The sequence below is a fragment of the Lissotriton vulgaris genome, chromosome 11 (genome assembly GCF_964263255.1).
Source record: "Lissotriton vulgaris chromosome 11, aLisVul1.2, whole genome shotgun sequence".
NCBI lineage: Eukaryota > Metazoa > Chordata > Amphibia > Caudata > Salamandridae > Lissotriton > Lissotriton vulgaris.
Window position 1 is genome coordinate 872,212,565 of NC_141699.1, and position 10,409 is coordinate 872,222,973.

Consider the following 10,409-nt stretch of genomic DNA (forward strand, 5'->3'; position numbering starts at 1 on the left):
AATGCTGGCTGATTCCACTATGTAGGAACTTAGGTTTTACCCAGTGTGCCCAAGCCTGTAGGGTTCTTCGATATGACACACACACCCCCATCGTTTTTGCTGTATCACGATTCTTGTTGGGTATGTGGCGTAGACGGAGAAGTTTTTTATAAGCTTGCATCTACTAATTTTACTGTACCGTTTGATAACTATCTGGTTTAATCTAATTTTATCTGCAAGTTTTACTGTACATGTAATTTATTGTTTTAACCCTCTGTGATATGTTTTGATTTTATGTGCACTTTTATGGTCTGAGTTGACCGAAATAAAGTTATCATAGTAGCATAATGTGTGCTGTTAGAAACAGTCTCTACCAGTAGTAACTAAGTTGTGCTAATGATTTGGTACACTATTACTAATTATAATAATAATAATAATAATAATAATAATAATAATCTTTATTCGGTTTTTTAGCATTTGCAAAACCATAAAAGATATCACAAAATACAGAATTAATAATTAAAGTCAATTAAAAAGTACAATTTAAAATAGACATTTAGAAAAGTTCCATTTTCCAATACTGATACAAAATTAATCCACTGTTTTACAAGTTATTGCGATGCCTCATGATACACTTTAAGAAGTTTAAAACATGGTAGACAGTACACTCAGAGTCCAAGGTTTGGAGTGCCAACATGGCCGGGCGACATTGTCTATGGCCCCATTTTTTGAGTAGTGGAATTAACCAAATTTTCCGATGGGGATGATAAAACTTACAGAACAGTACCGTGTGTATGGTGGACTGTTGAGAGAGGTCGTCGCATGGGCATGGGTCTATCTGTGCATTCCAGTTGTTTTTATCAGGAAAAGTCACTAGCCTGAAAAAAAGGTTCATTCTAAATCTTGTTAAGAGCATTTTCTCGTATACATTTAGCTCCATGGTCAGATATAACTGAATTCTCAAGGACTGTTGGATCATAATTGCGTGGGTAACAGATTTTTTTGTGATCTGCGTAGTCAGTCTCAGTGACTCCAAGTGGCCCAACGCAAGTCGTTTCAGTTCATTTTTGGAGGTTTCTCTCAAGGTTTCTGGGGTGTAAAAGTACTTTTGTAGGCCCAGATCCGTAAAAAAGTGTCTAACATACGAGAGCCATGCGATTTTGTGAGCATGGTCCAGATCCATGGCGTCCTGTAGGATACTTTTAGTCAGAGTGTTTTCTACCGACAGCCAGGCTCGCCTCCAGAGCAGGAGAGGTTGAATTTTTATTAAATCTTCAATATGAGGAATTCCCAGCTCTAAATGTGAGGCGTAGGTGGAAGTACCTCTAGGAATTGAGAGAAGGAAACTGATGAAGATGTTCTCTTCTTTTTGTATTGAGCTGGAGGAAACATGGCCCCAAGTCCCTGCTCCATATAATGCAATAGATTGGCATTTTGCAGCGTAGATCTGAAGCAGTTCTACTGGTGCTCTTTTTCCCAGCTTGTTAGAGAATTTTATCAGCGCCATGATTGCTCTTTTGAAGAGAAGCCTCCTGGACTCGACCGCCGCTTTCCAATTTAAGGCATCATCGATCATGATGCCCAGGTACGGGTATTGTGGGGTCTTTTCAATTTTTTCACCATTCAAAAAGATCGATTTGGTTGCTTTTCTTGATCCACCAGCTACCATAACAAACGTTTTTTTGATGTTGATACGCAGATCCAAAGCCCCCATAAAGTCTGCGTATTTGGTTAAAGATTTCTGCAGTTCGTTAGGGGTGCGAGCTAGGATGACTGCGTCGTCCGCATATAGGAGCGCGGGGATCAAGCGACCTTTTACACTGGGGAGATCCCTCGCCCCTCGCAGCAAGGACTCTTCTAGGCCGTTTGTATACAATGAAAAGAGAAAGGGAGCAAGGACACACCCTTGCCTTACTCCCCGCTCTACCCTAAACGGTGCTGTCAGTTCTCCGTTTGTTCCGTATCTTACTCTCGCCGTGGCTTCACTGAACAGTTCCCTCAGAAAGTTCAGAAGGGGAGGATCGACCCCCATTACGTTCAACAGTGACCAAAGCTTCGCATGCGAAACGCAGTCGAATGCGGAGGACAAGTCCACATAGACCATGTAGATGGAGCCAGGTTTAGCATGGATATACTTTGAAGTTAACAGGCTTAAGTTTAGGGCCTGCTCAACTGTCCCAAAGCCCTCTCTAAACCCGAACTGTAAGTCCGAGAGGATGGTTTTATCTTCTACCCATTGCTGTAATTTTTCAAGGAGGACTCTTCCAACTACTTTTCCCAGAGAATCTACGAGCGATATCGGCCGGTAGCACTTTGTGTCCTGACGGTCCCCCTTCTTGAAGATTGGGACCATTATTGAAGAGGACCATGACTCTAATAGGCCGAGTTCCATTGTGGCTAGACATACTCTTGTCAATATTGGAATCCATAAGTCCGGCAGGTATTTGAACAAGTCGACCGGAACCCCGTCAGGGCCAGGAGCTTTCCCGCTTTTACTTGAAGACAGTGCCAGTGCTAGGTCCTGCATGTCAAGGTCCATGGTTATTGGATAGGTGACTAAAGGGATGTCGGAGTGATTTTCTTCGCCGGTTAATGTCAGTTTGAAGATTTCTGAAAAATGATTCACCCACGCATCCTCATCGATGGCCACATCTATTTTTGGACCGGCAGAGTCAGCTAGCATGGGTGATTTAACAATCTTCCAGAAGGTCTTACTGTCTTTCAGGAGTGCGCTCTTATGTAGGGCGTTCCACAGGGATTGTTTCAGTTCTTTTTTCCTCTCTTTTCTGGAGGAGATGTACTCTCGTCGGAGAGCTTGGATCTCTGTTGCATCTCTGTTTGGTTTTCCGAGAGCATTCCTTAGTTTAGTTTGTGCTTTTCTACAGTCTCGATTAAACCAACCTGTGGAATTTATTTTAGTTTGTCTGGATGTTTTAGTCAGCTGTTTTTTAACTTGCTCTATTATAATGCTGAAGTTTTCCAAAATTTGTTTTGGCTCTGCATAAGGGTCAAGGCAGATCATGAAGCTGTTGTAGGAAGATTCTACTAGCCGTTTTGTTAATGTGTTTGGGTCCACCTTTTCCCATTTTATGGTGTAACCATTGTTCTTCCCCAGCTCCAGTCTATTCTGCGTCAGCGTGTTTGCTATCGATGCCATCAGTGACCTTGGTTGATGGATATAAAAGCTCAGGTTTAAGGCAGAGTGATCACTAAGATTATTTTCCAGAATTTTGAAATTTTTGGTATGATCTTTTAAGCCTTCTGTCACAAGTACAAAATCTACAGTGGTCGCATGGCCCCTTCCTCTATAGGTGGGTTCTAATTTGCTATGACTCTGTTGTATAGGGTTCAAAATTTGTAAATCCAGATCGGCTAATGTTCTGTTCATGACAGTCCCCGCTACTGAGTGGGAAAAGTGTACCAGTGGGTTGTCATTCTCGTCCTTTATCCCACATATGTCATTCAGGGGGCAGGGGTGAATATTAAAGTCTCCTCCCCAGATTATCTGCGGTGTTTCCTTTTTCTGTTTGGCATGCCAGTGATCGGTTATTTTTGATTGGATTACTGAAAGAACGTTCAGAAAGAGGTCATCCTCTAAGTTGTTGTAGAGGTTTATTATTGTGAAGCAAAATTTTTTCCCAATTGTAATTGTGAGAATCTGGAAGTGCGGAGTTAGGTCTTCCTTAGTAATCTTCAGTTCAGAAATTGTGTTAGCCAGGTATATTACCAGGCCCCCTTTCGGTCTACCTGCGCTGCTTGGAAGGGCGGGGGAGAAAAATGTCCTGTAGCCTACAAGATGTGAGGGTGTCATTGTCCAGGTCTCTTGTAGACAAATGATTTGTGAATCCTTCAGAAAACCAGCGGCCGAGCCATCCTCTATTTTGTTTCGGAGGCCTGCCACATTCCAGAAGGTAATGGATAACGGTAAGAGTACAAAATCTAAAGGTGGTTTTTCCACTTGAGGAAGTTCTATTATAGGATGGATCGGGTCCTTAGTTGTTAGTGCTGGCTCCGTGGAATTGCTTCTTTGTCAATCGACCATTTCCAGGCCGCTAAAACGATTCATTAACGGTATCCCTTGCCAGTTTTGCCCGTTTGTGGGCTCTCTGTAACTGGAGCCGTATGGATTCTGCAGTGGTCTCTCCCACTGCTCCCAATTTCTAGATCTATTATGTGGGCCCATGATCTGCCATGGTGCTTCTCTTTGCGGGTGGTTTTGGTTTGATGGCCACCAAGGGTGGTCGGGCTCATTATATCGCGGCATTAGTTTTGGACCCGCAATATCTAGCTCCCATGGCTGCAGTATTGGTTTCCTCCAGATGCTATCGATATCACGGGAATTATTATTGTTGTGATATCGTTTTGGGTAGAAGTATGACAAGGGTCTTGTGGCAATTCCCCCAGAGGCATTAAACTCCCGGGAGCAGATGTATTCTGCTATGGTTGGATCCTCAAACGTGATTACTATACAGTCACCCCGGATGGTTTTTTTCTGTGGCCCACCCACGAGGTCCGGGAGACTGAGGCTATAGTGCTTTTCCAGTGTTGGGGAACAGGGCGATTAGTGTTCAGCCAATACTGTACTTTATTCTTCAGTGACCAGTTGGGTTCGGCCCCCTCTCCAGTAAGTTCAGGGACCCCTGTCATGATCACTACGTATGGACATGCCGCGGGGGGCAGATTTACAGAGGGTCTTTGGTCAGTAATCTCTCTCGGGGTACCTTTTGTTTTTGTTTGTTTTGTATTTGTTATGGCAGGAGTTATGGAGGCCGGGGGGTTTGTCGTAACGGGGGTTTTAGAGGAAGGGGTATTTATACTTGGAGTATTTACTATTGGTGTGGGAAGTGGGTTAGGTGGTGGAGGAATGGTCAAGGACTTGGGAGTGATTTTTTGGACAGTAGGAGGATTTGGTACTGTTGAAGCCTTTACTGTAAGTTGTTTTTTGGTCTGTGGAGGAGGCAGCAATACCGATTTCTTGTTTGGGTGAGTTATGGTCAAGGAATCTGAAGGAGGCTTTTGAGGGACATGCGAGGGTGTGTTTTTGGGAGGACTGGAGATTTTTAAAATTAGACTCTCGATGTTACTAAGTCTAGTTTCTAAAGGGCGAATATAAGAATTCAGCAGGGAAGCTATCTCCTTGATTAATCTAGCTGATTCTTTTTCTTTTCCTAGTAGTCGTGGGCTTTTTGGATCCAAGATTGGGAAATCTTGAAGATCGTGTGGTAGTTGATGTATCATTGCCATATTACTGGGCGGGGGAACAGAGTGAAGGGGCAATACTGCGGGATTTGTGTCGCCTACCAAGACTATAAGGTCAGCCGTTTCGATGTTTTCGGTGTGGTCTGGTTTTTTGCTAACGTTTCTTTTTTTGATAGCTCCCTCCCTCCTCCCTCTCGTTTGCCTTACTTCTTCAGGCGTTGGGTCGGGGAAAATGTCTGGGGTTTTTTCGAGGTCACTATCCGAGAAAGCTACTGAGAGTTGGGTGGCAGAAAGATCTACGTTGTTTGGCAGACTGAGTCTGTTCGCAGACACAATCGTTGGAGTTGGCGTTGCCTGGGGATCTGGGGTTCTTGCGGTGGCTAGTAGTCCCATTGAGGATCGGCGTGCAATGGCGAGTTCAGTTGAGACTCTTCCCTCAATTAAGCTTATACTTTGATCGATAAATGTATTAGCTTTGGCGAGGAAATCGTCCATTGGACCAAGCAATTTATCTCCTATGCCATTTTTTTTTGCTTTTTTCTGTTTGTTCGATCGTGTATTCATTTTCCAAGGGCTGGATTTGAGAGGATCAGAGTGTAATAAGTGCCTATGTGAAGATGGCCGCGATGAAGCAGTTAGGGGGGTGGGCCGGACCGGACTCTCTCGTACTCGAACGGCCTCAAACGGCCCGCTCTTTGCCCGGTCTTCGCCCCGAGCTGCGTCCCGCGCTGCGGGAGAACACACACTGTTTATGGTAGTTTGGAAAGGGCGGGGGGCGGGGCTAGAGGGAGAGCGGACCGGAAGATGGAATCGGTCTCGCAGGGACACCTAGATCTGGTAGTCCCTGCACGCTCGCAGCCCTCAAGCCTTCCGATGCCCAAGGTTCGCCCTGGAGTGCGCCGACAAACAGCAGGCAGAGTCAGCAAGACCCTCGGTGAAGCGGCACCCGCGAAGCGGGTGCGGCGAACTGCTGCTTTGATGAGAAGAGGTGAGCGCTGGTCCGCAGATACGCTGGCAGCAAAACCAGCTAGCAGGCGAAGTGTCCTCAAAGGTGAAGGGCAACACAGGTGGTTTTGTCAGCCGTCCGATGGGCGGGGGGCGGGGCTAGAGGGAGAGCGGACCGGAAGATGGAATCGGTCTCGCAGGGACACCTGGATCTGGTAGTCCCTGCACGCTCGCAGCCCTCAAGCCTTCCGATGCCCAAGGTTCGCCCTGGAGTGCGCCGACAAACAGCAGGCAGAGTCAGCAAGACCCTCGGTGAAGCGGCACCCGCGAAGCGGGTGCGGCGAACTGCTGCTTTGATGAGAAGAGGTGAGCGCTGGTCCGCAGATACGCTGGCAGCAAAACCAGCTAGCAGGCGAAGTGTCCTCAAAGGTGAAGGGCAACACAGGTGGTTTTGTCAGCCGTCCGATGGGCGGGGGGCGGGGCTAGAGGGAGAGCGGACCGGAAGATGGAATCGGTCTCGCAGGGACACCTGGATCTGGTAGTCCCTGCACGCTCGCAGCCCTCAAGCCTTCCGATGCCCAAGGTTCGCCCTGGAGTGCGCCGACAAACAGCAGGCAGAGTCAGCAAGACCCTCGGTGAAGCGGCACCCGCGAAGCGGGTGCGGCGAACTGCTGCTTTGATGAGAAGAGGTGAGCGCTGGTCCGCAGATACGCTGGCAGCAAAACCAGCTAGCAGGCGAAGTGTCCTCAAAGGTGAAGGGCAACACAGGTGGTTTTGTCAGCCGTCCGATGGGCGGGGGGCGGGGCTAGAGGGAGAGCGGACCGGAAGATGGAATCGGTCTCGCAGGGACACCTGGATCTGGTAGTCCCTGCACGCTCGCAGCCCTCAAGCCTTCCGATGCCCAAGGTTCGCCCTGGAGTGCGCCGACAAACAGCAGGCAGAGTCAGCAAGACCCTCGGTGAAGCGGCACCCGCGAAGCGGGTGCGGCGAACTGCTGCTTTGATGAGAAGAGGTGAGCGCTGGTCCGCAGATACGCTGGCAGCAAAACCAGCTAGCAGGCGAAGTGTCCTAAGTTGTGCTAATGATTTGGTACACTATTACTAATTAGGATATTTCCCTAATGCATTTGTGCTAAGTGCACTGTTACCAGTAGTTACTGGTTGGTTTTGCCAATTGTGAGTCTGATGGTTATGGCAGTAGTCCGATTGGCCCTGTAGGTGTATATAAACCCTGTAAATTAATACCTAGTGCCAGGTGGCACAGTGTATATATATATATATATATATATGGGATTGCATTCTAATGTGTTTTTTTAGTAATACAAAGGCTATTAATATATAACCCTGTGTGGAGTTTCTTTTGTGGTGTGCCTAGTGTGTCGCTGCTGTATATTTGTGTTGCACAAACGCATTACACATTGCCTCTGGGATAAGCCTCAGTGCTCGTGCCTAGCTACCAAGGGGAGAGCAGGGGTTATCTTCAGCGTGTAACTCCCTTGCCCTGACTAGAGTGGTGGTTTCTGCCTGGCTTAGGCGCTTGCCCTAGCCAACCAGAAATCCAATTCCTAACACTCCTACATTTAGCTCATCCTTTCCCACGGACGTCCCTCTAAAGGTCACGCGAGTTGGCACTTTCAATCAAGGACTAAGCTTTCTCTGAATCCAATGACTCCATTTTGATTATAGTGATTACAGGTCCCTCATTCCCATCACAAATCATACTGGAAATTAGAAGGAAGATGGATTGGTAGATGACTGAGGGAGAGACAATACACACCCACTTCCATCACATGCCATTAAGATTTCCGGGACACTTGGACGTCTGCACTATGAAAACGTAATTTATTGTGGGGTGTGGTAGACGAATTTCCTGCTTCAGAGGGATGTTCATTTCCTTTGTTGTTTTTAGCATTATTCATTTCAGGAAGTTCTGTGTATATTTTAATAAAACAGGTTCGTGTTTTGAAAGACGAGAAGGAAAGAGCTTTTCATATAAACCCACAGAAGTTCAACACCTTCCGAACCTCGCAGTCCCCAAAAGCGTTGCGTCCTACCCTTCGGAGGCCTTTGCCTCGCGAGCATTATTCAAATACAGTTACAAAACACTAAAATTCAACGCCCCGCTCTTGCATTGGTCAAATAGAAATCGGGGAAGTCCATCGAAAGAGAGAACAGAAGGAACAGGGATAAAGATAGCACATAAAGAAAGAGAGAGGGAGAGGTAGAGTCAACGTGACACAGAAAGCGCGAGAGGGAGGGGCCGAGTGACGTAGAGAGGCCATGACTGTGCATAAAACATTCAAAGAGAATGTCGTGAGAGAAATCTTTGAAGCATCTGGACACAGAAAAGGGGAGAACAGGGTGAGGAGATAGAAACTAGGGTGGGTGTTCATGCGTGGATGGGCCATATGGCACCTCTAAGATTGTACTATGCTGTAATATTTTTTTTACATAAAAAAGACATTTAAATAAAGCAAAAGAAAATAGAGCCATTCTGCTAACTTGTTTGTCTCGAAGCCAAAAACATAAGGTACAATTGAAAACCTCAATGTACTGAAACCATGGCGTAACGTAAAATGATGCTCCCACCTCGCAGAATGTGGAGACTCCCACTTCTGACTAATACTAATTTGCCTGTTGGAATGGGGCATCCCTGGAGGGTTGGGAGGCCCCCGGCACCGCAGGGGTGGCATGGGGCCCTGTGTTACGCTCCTGCAATTCACAGTCGGTAAATGATCATCTGAAACAATAACACGCTGTCACCAAAATATCACAACCATAACCAACTGTTTCTTCAGCGCCTCTGACCCTCACCGCGCCCGTCCAATATGATAAGAACAAACACAGGTGTGCGGCCATCACTTGCATGTTCCCCTCCTCGCCTGTGTCTGTATGCCTACTCCCTACACTTCACAACGCCTGGAGCCCGCTACTAGCCAGAAGGCTGCAGAGGGAGACGTAGGAAACGTGCCCCCTCCTGTAGTTTGTTGTGTTCGGCAGTAACATTAGCTGCCGCCACAAAAGACAAAGAACCATGCCGGCATTGTGCACAGCTGAAATTGAGCCATAGGGTGGGGATGGCGAAGAGAGGAGGGAGGGAGGGAAACCGAGCAGGGAGCGCTAGACACAGGCACAGGTGTAAGAAACGCTGAACACATTCGATTGATGGCTCGCCTACCCTTTGGGTATCTAGCAGAAGCAAACTGCGCTTCCACGACTAAGCAGACAGCCCCCTCCCAGGATGACAGCTTTACGGCTCTGGGTACAGCACGCAGCGTGGCTGAGCGCCCAAGCACAGAATATGCAGAGATGCTGAAGGTACCTCGGCTCCTGTTAGGCTTTTCCTTCAAGGGCTGGCTTGGACATGGAGTTCATCGGGAACGCTGGGATGCTCCGTATGCACAGGAGCACTGTGTGTGTCCTTGTACGAGCTATGGCTGCTGCTGGCGTGTGCATCTAAAGTAGGGACGATGCTTGATGGCTGCTTTTCTGCCCCACAAGCTGGCTCTTTCCGGCGTCCTGGGCAGCCTTCTCCCTGAGCCCGGTCCCCTTTCTGCCACAGCTGTCTCTTGTATTTGTGCGGGGAGAGGGGAGGCTCGTAGCTCTGCTGACCAGGATGGGAGTTGCCGACGATGGAGCTCTGACATCACGGATCCAGGAAGAGCTCCGTTACTGCAGCGGGGAGGAGAGCATTCGAAAAGGAAGGCGGGGGCAGGGGAGGACCACAGGGATACTGGGATATTAGGCAGAAAGGACGTGTCACGCGAGCTCACAGAGAGAAAAGAGGCAGAGCACCATGAACTGAGGCACAGAGGTCGAGGAACATGAAAGGATAAAAGCATCGACGGACAGAGGGTGAGAGGAGCAGAGCACCAGACCCGAGTAACATACACATCACCAACAGACGAGAATGTGTCACCGTCACCGACACACCAGAGGGGACGGAGAGAAAGGAGGAGCAGCGCCACCTCCAGAGAAGTATGTGAAGAATAGGCAGGGTAGATGGAGAGCAAGAGGGGGTGGGGAGGACAGAGTACACCTGATAGATGTGGTAGAGTGAACACCGCCATACAGTAGAATCGAGGACCGCAGAAGGTTCTCCTCCTTGCGGATGGAAAGTGTTGGCACTCCTGCTATCCTTTGGGGTAGAAGCATGGACACCCTTGCACCACCGGAGCGCCATTTTTTGTGGCCCTACGGCTACGCTAACGACATAATCATATATATGAGGCCTGTGAAGCAGGCGCGCAACGCCAGTAGGTCTGAAAGGGCTTCAGCACCCCCCCC

The 10,409-nt window shown here is 47.9% G+C and overlaps 1 protein-coding gene across 1 annotated transcript in view; it reads right to left on the reverse strand.

Moving 5' to 3' along the window:
• KIF1A (kinesin family member 1A) overlaps nucleotides 1–9,705 on the reverse strand; it is a 2,508,766-nt gene extending 2,499,061 nt beyond the window's left edge. The window contains exon 1 of the mRNA XM_086944020.1: nucleotides 9,445–9,705. The gene's annotated coding sequence lies outside the window, so the exon portion shown is untranslated. The remainder of the gene's footprint in view (nucleotides 1–9,444) is intronic.
• Nucleotides 9,706–10,409: the final 704 nt, after the last annotated feature.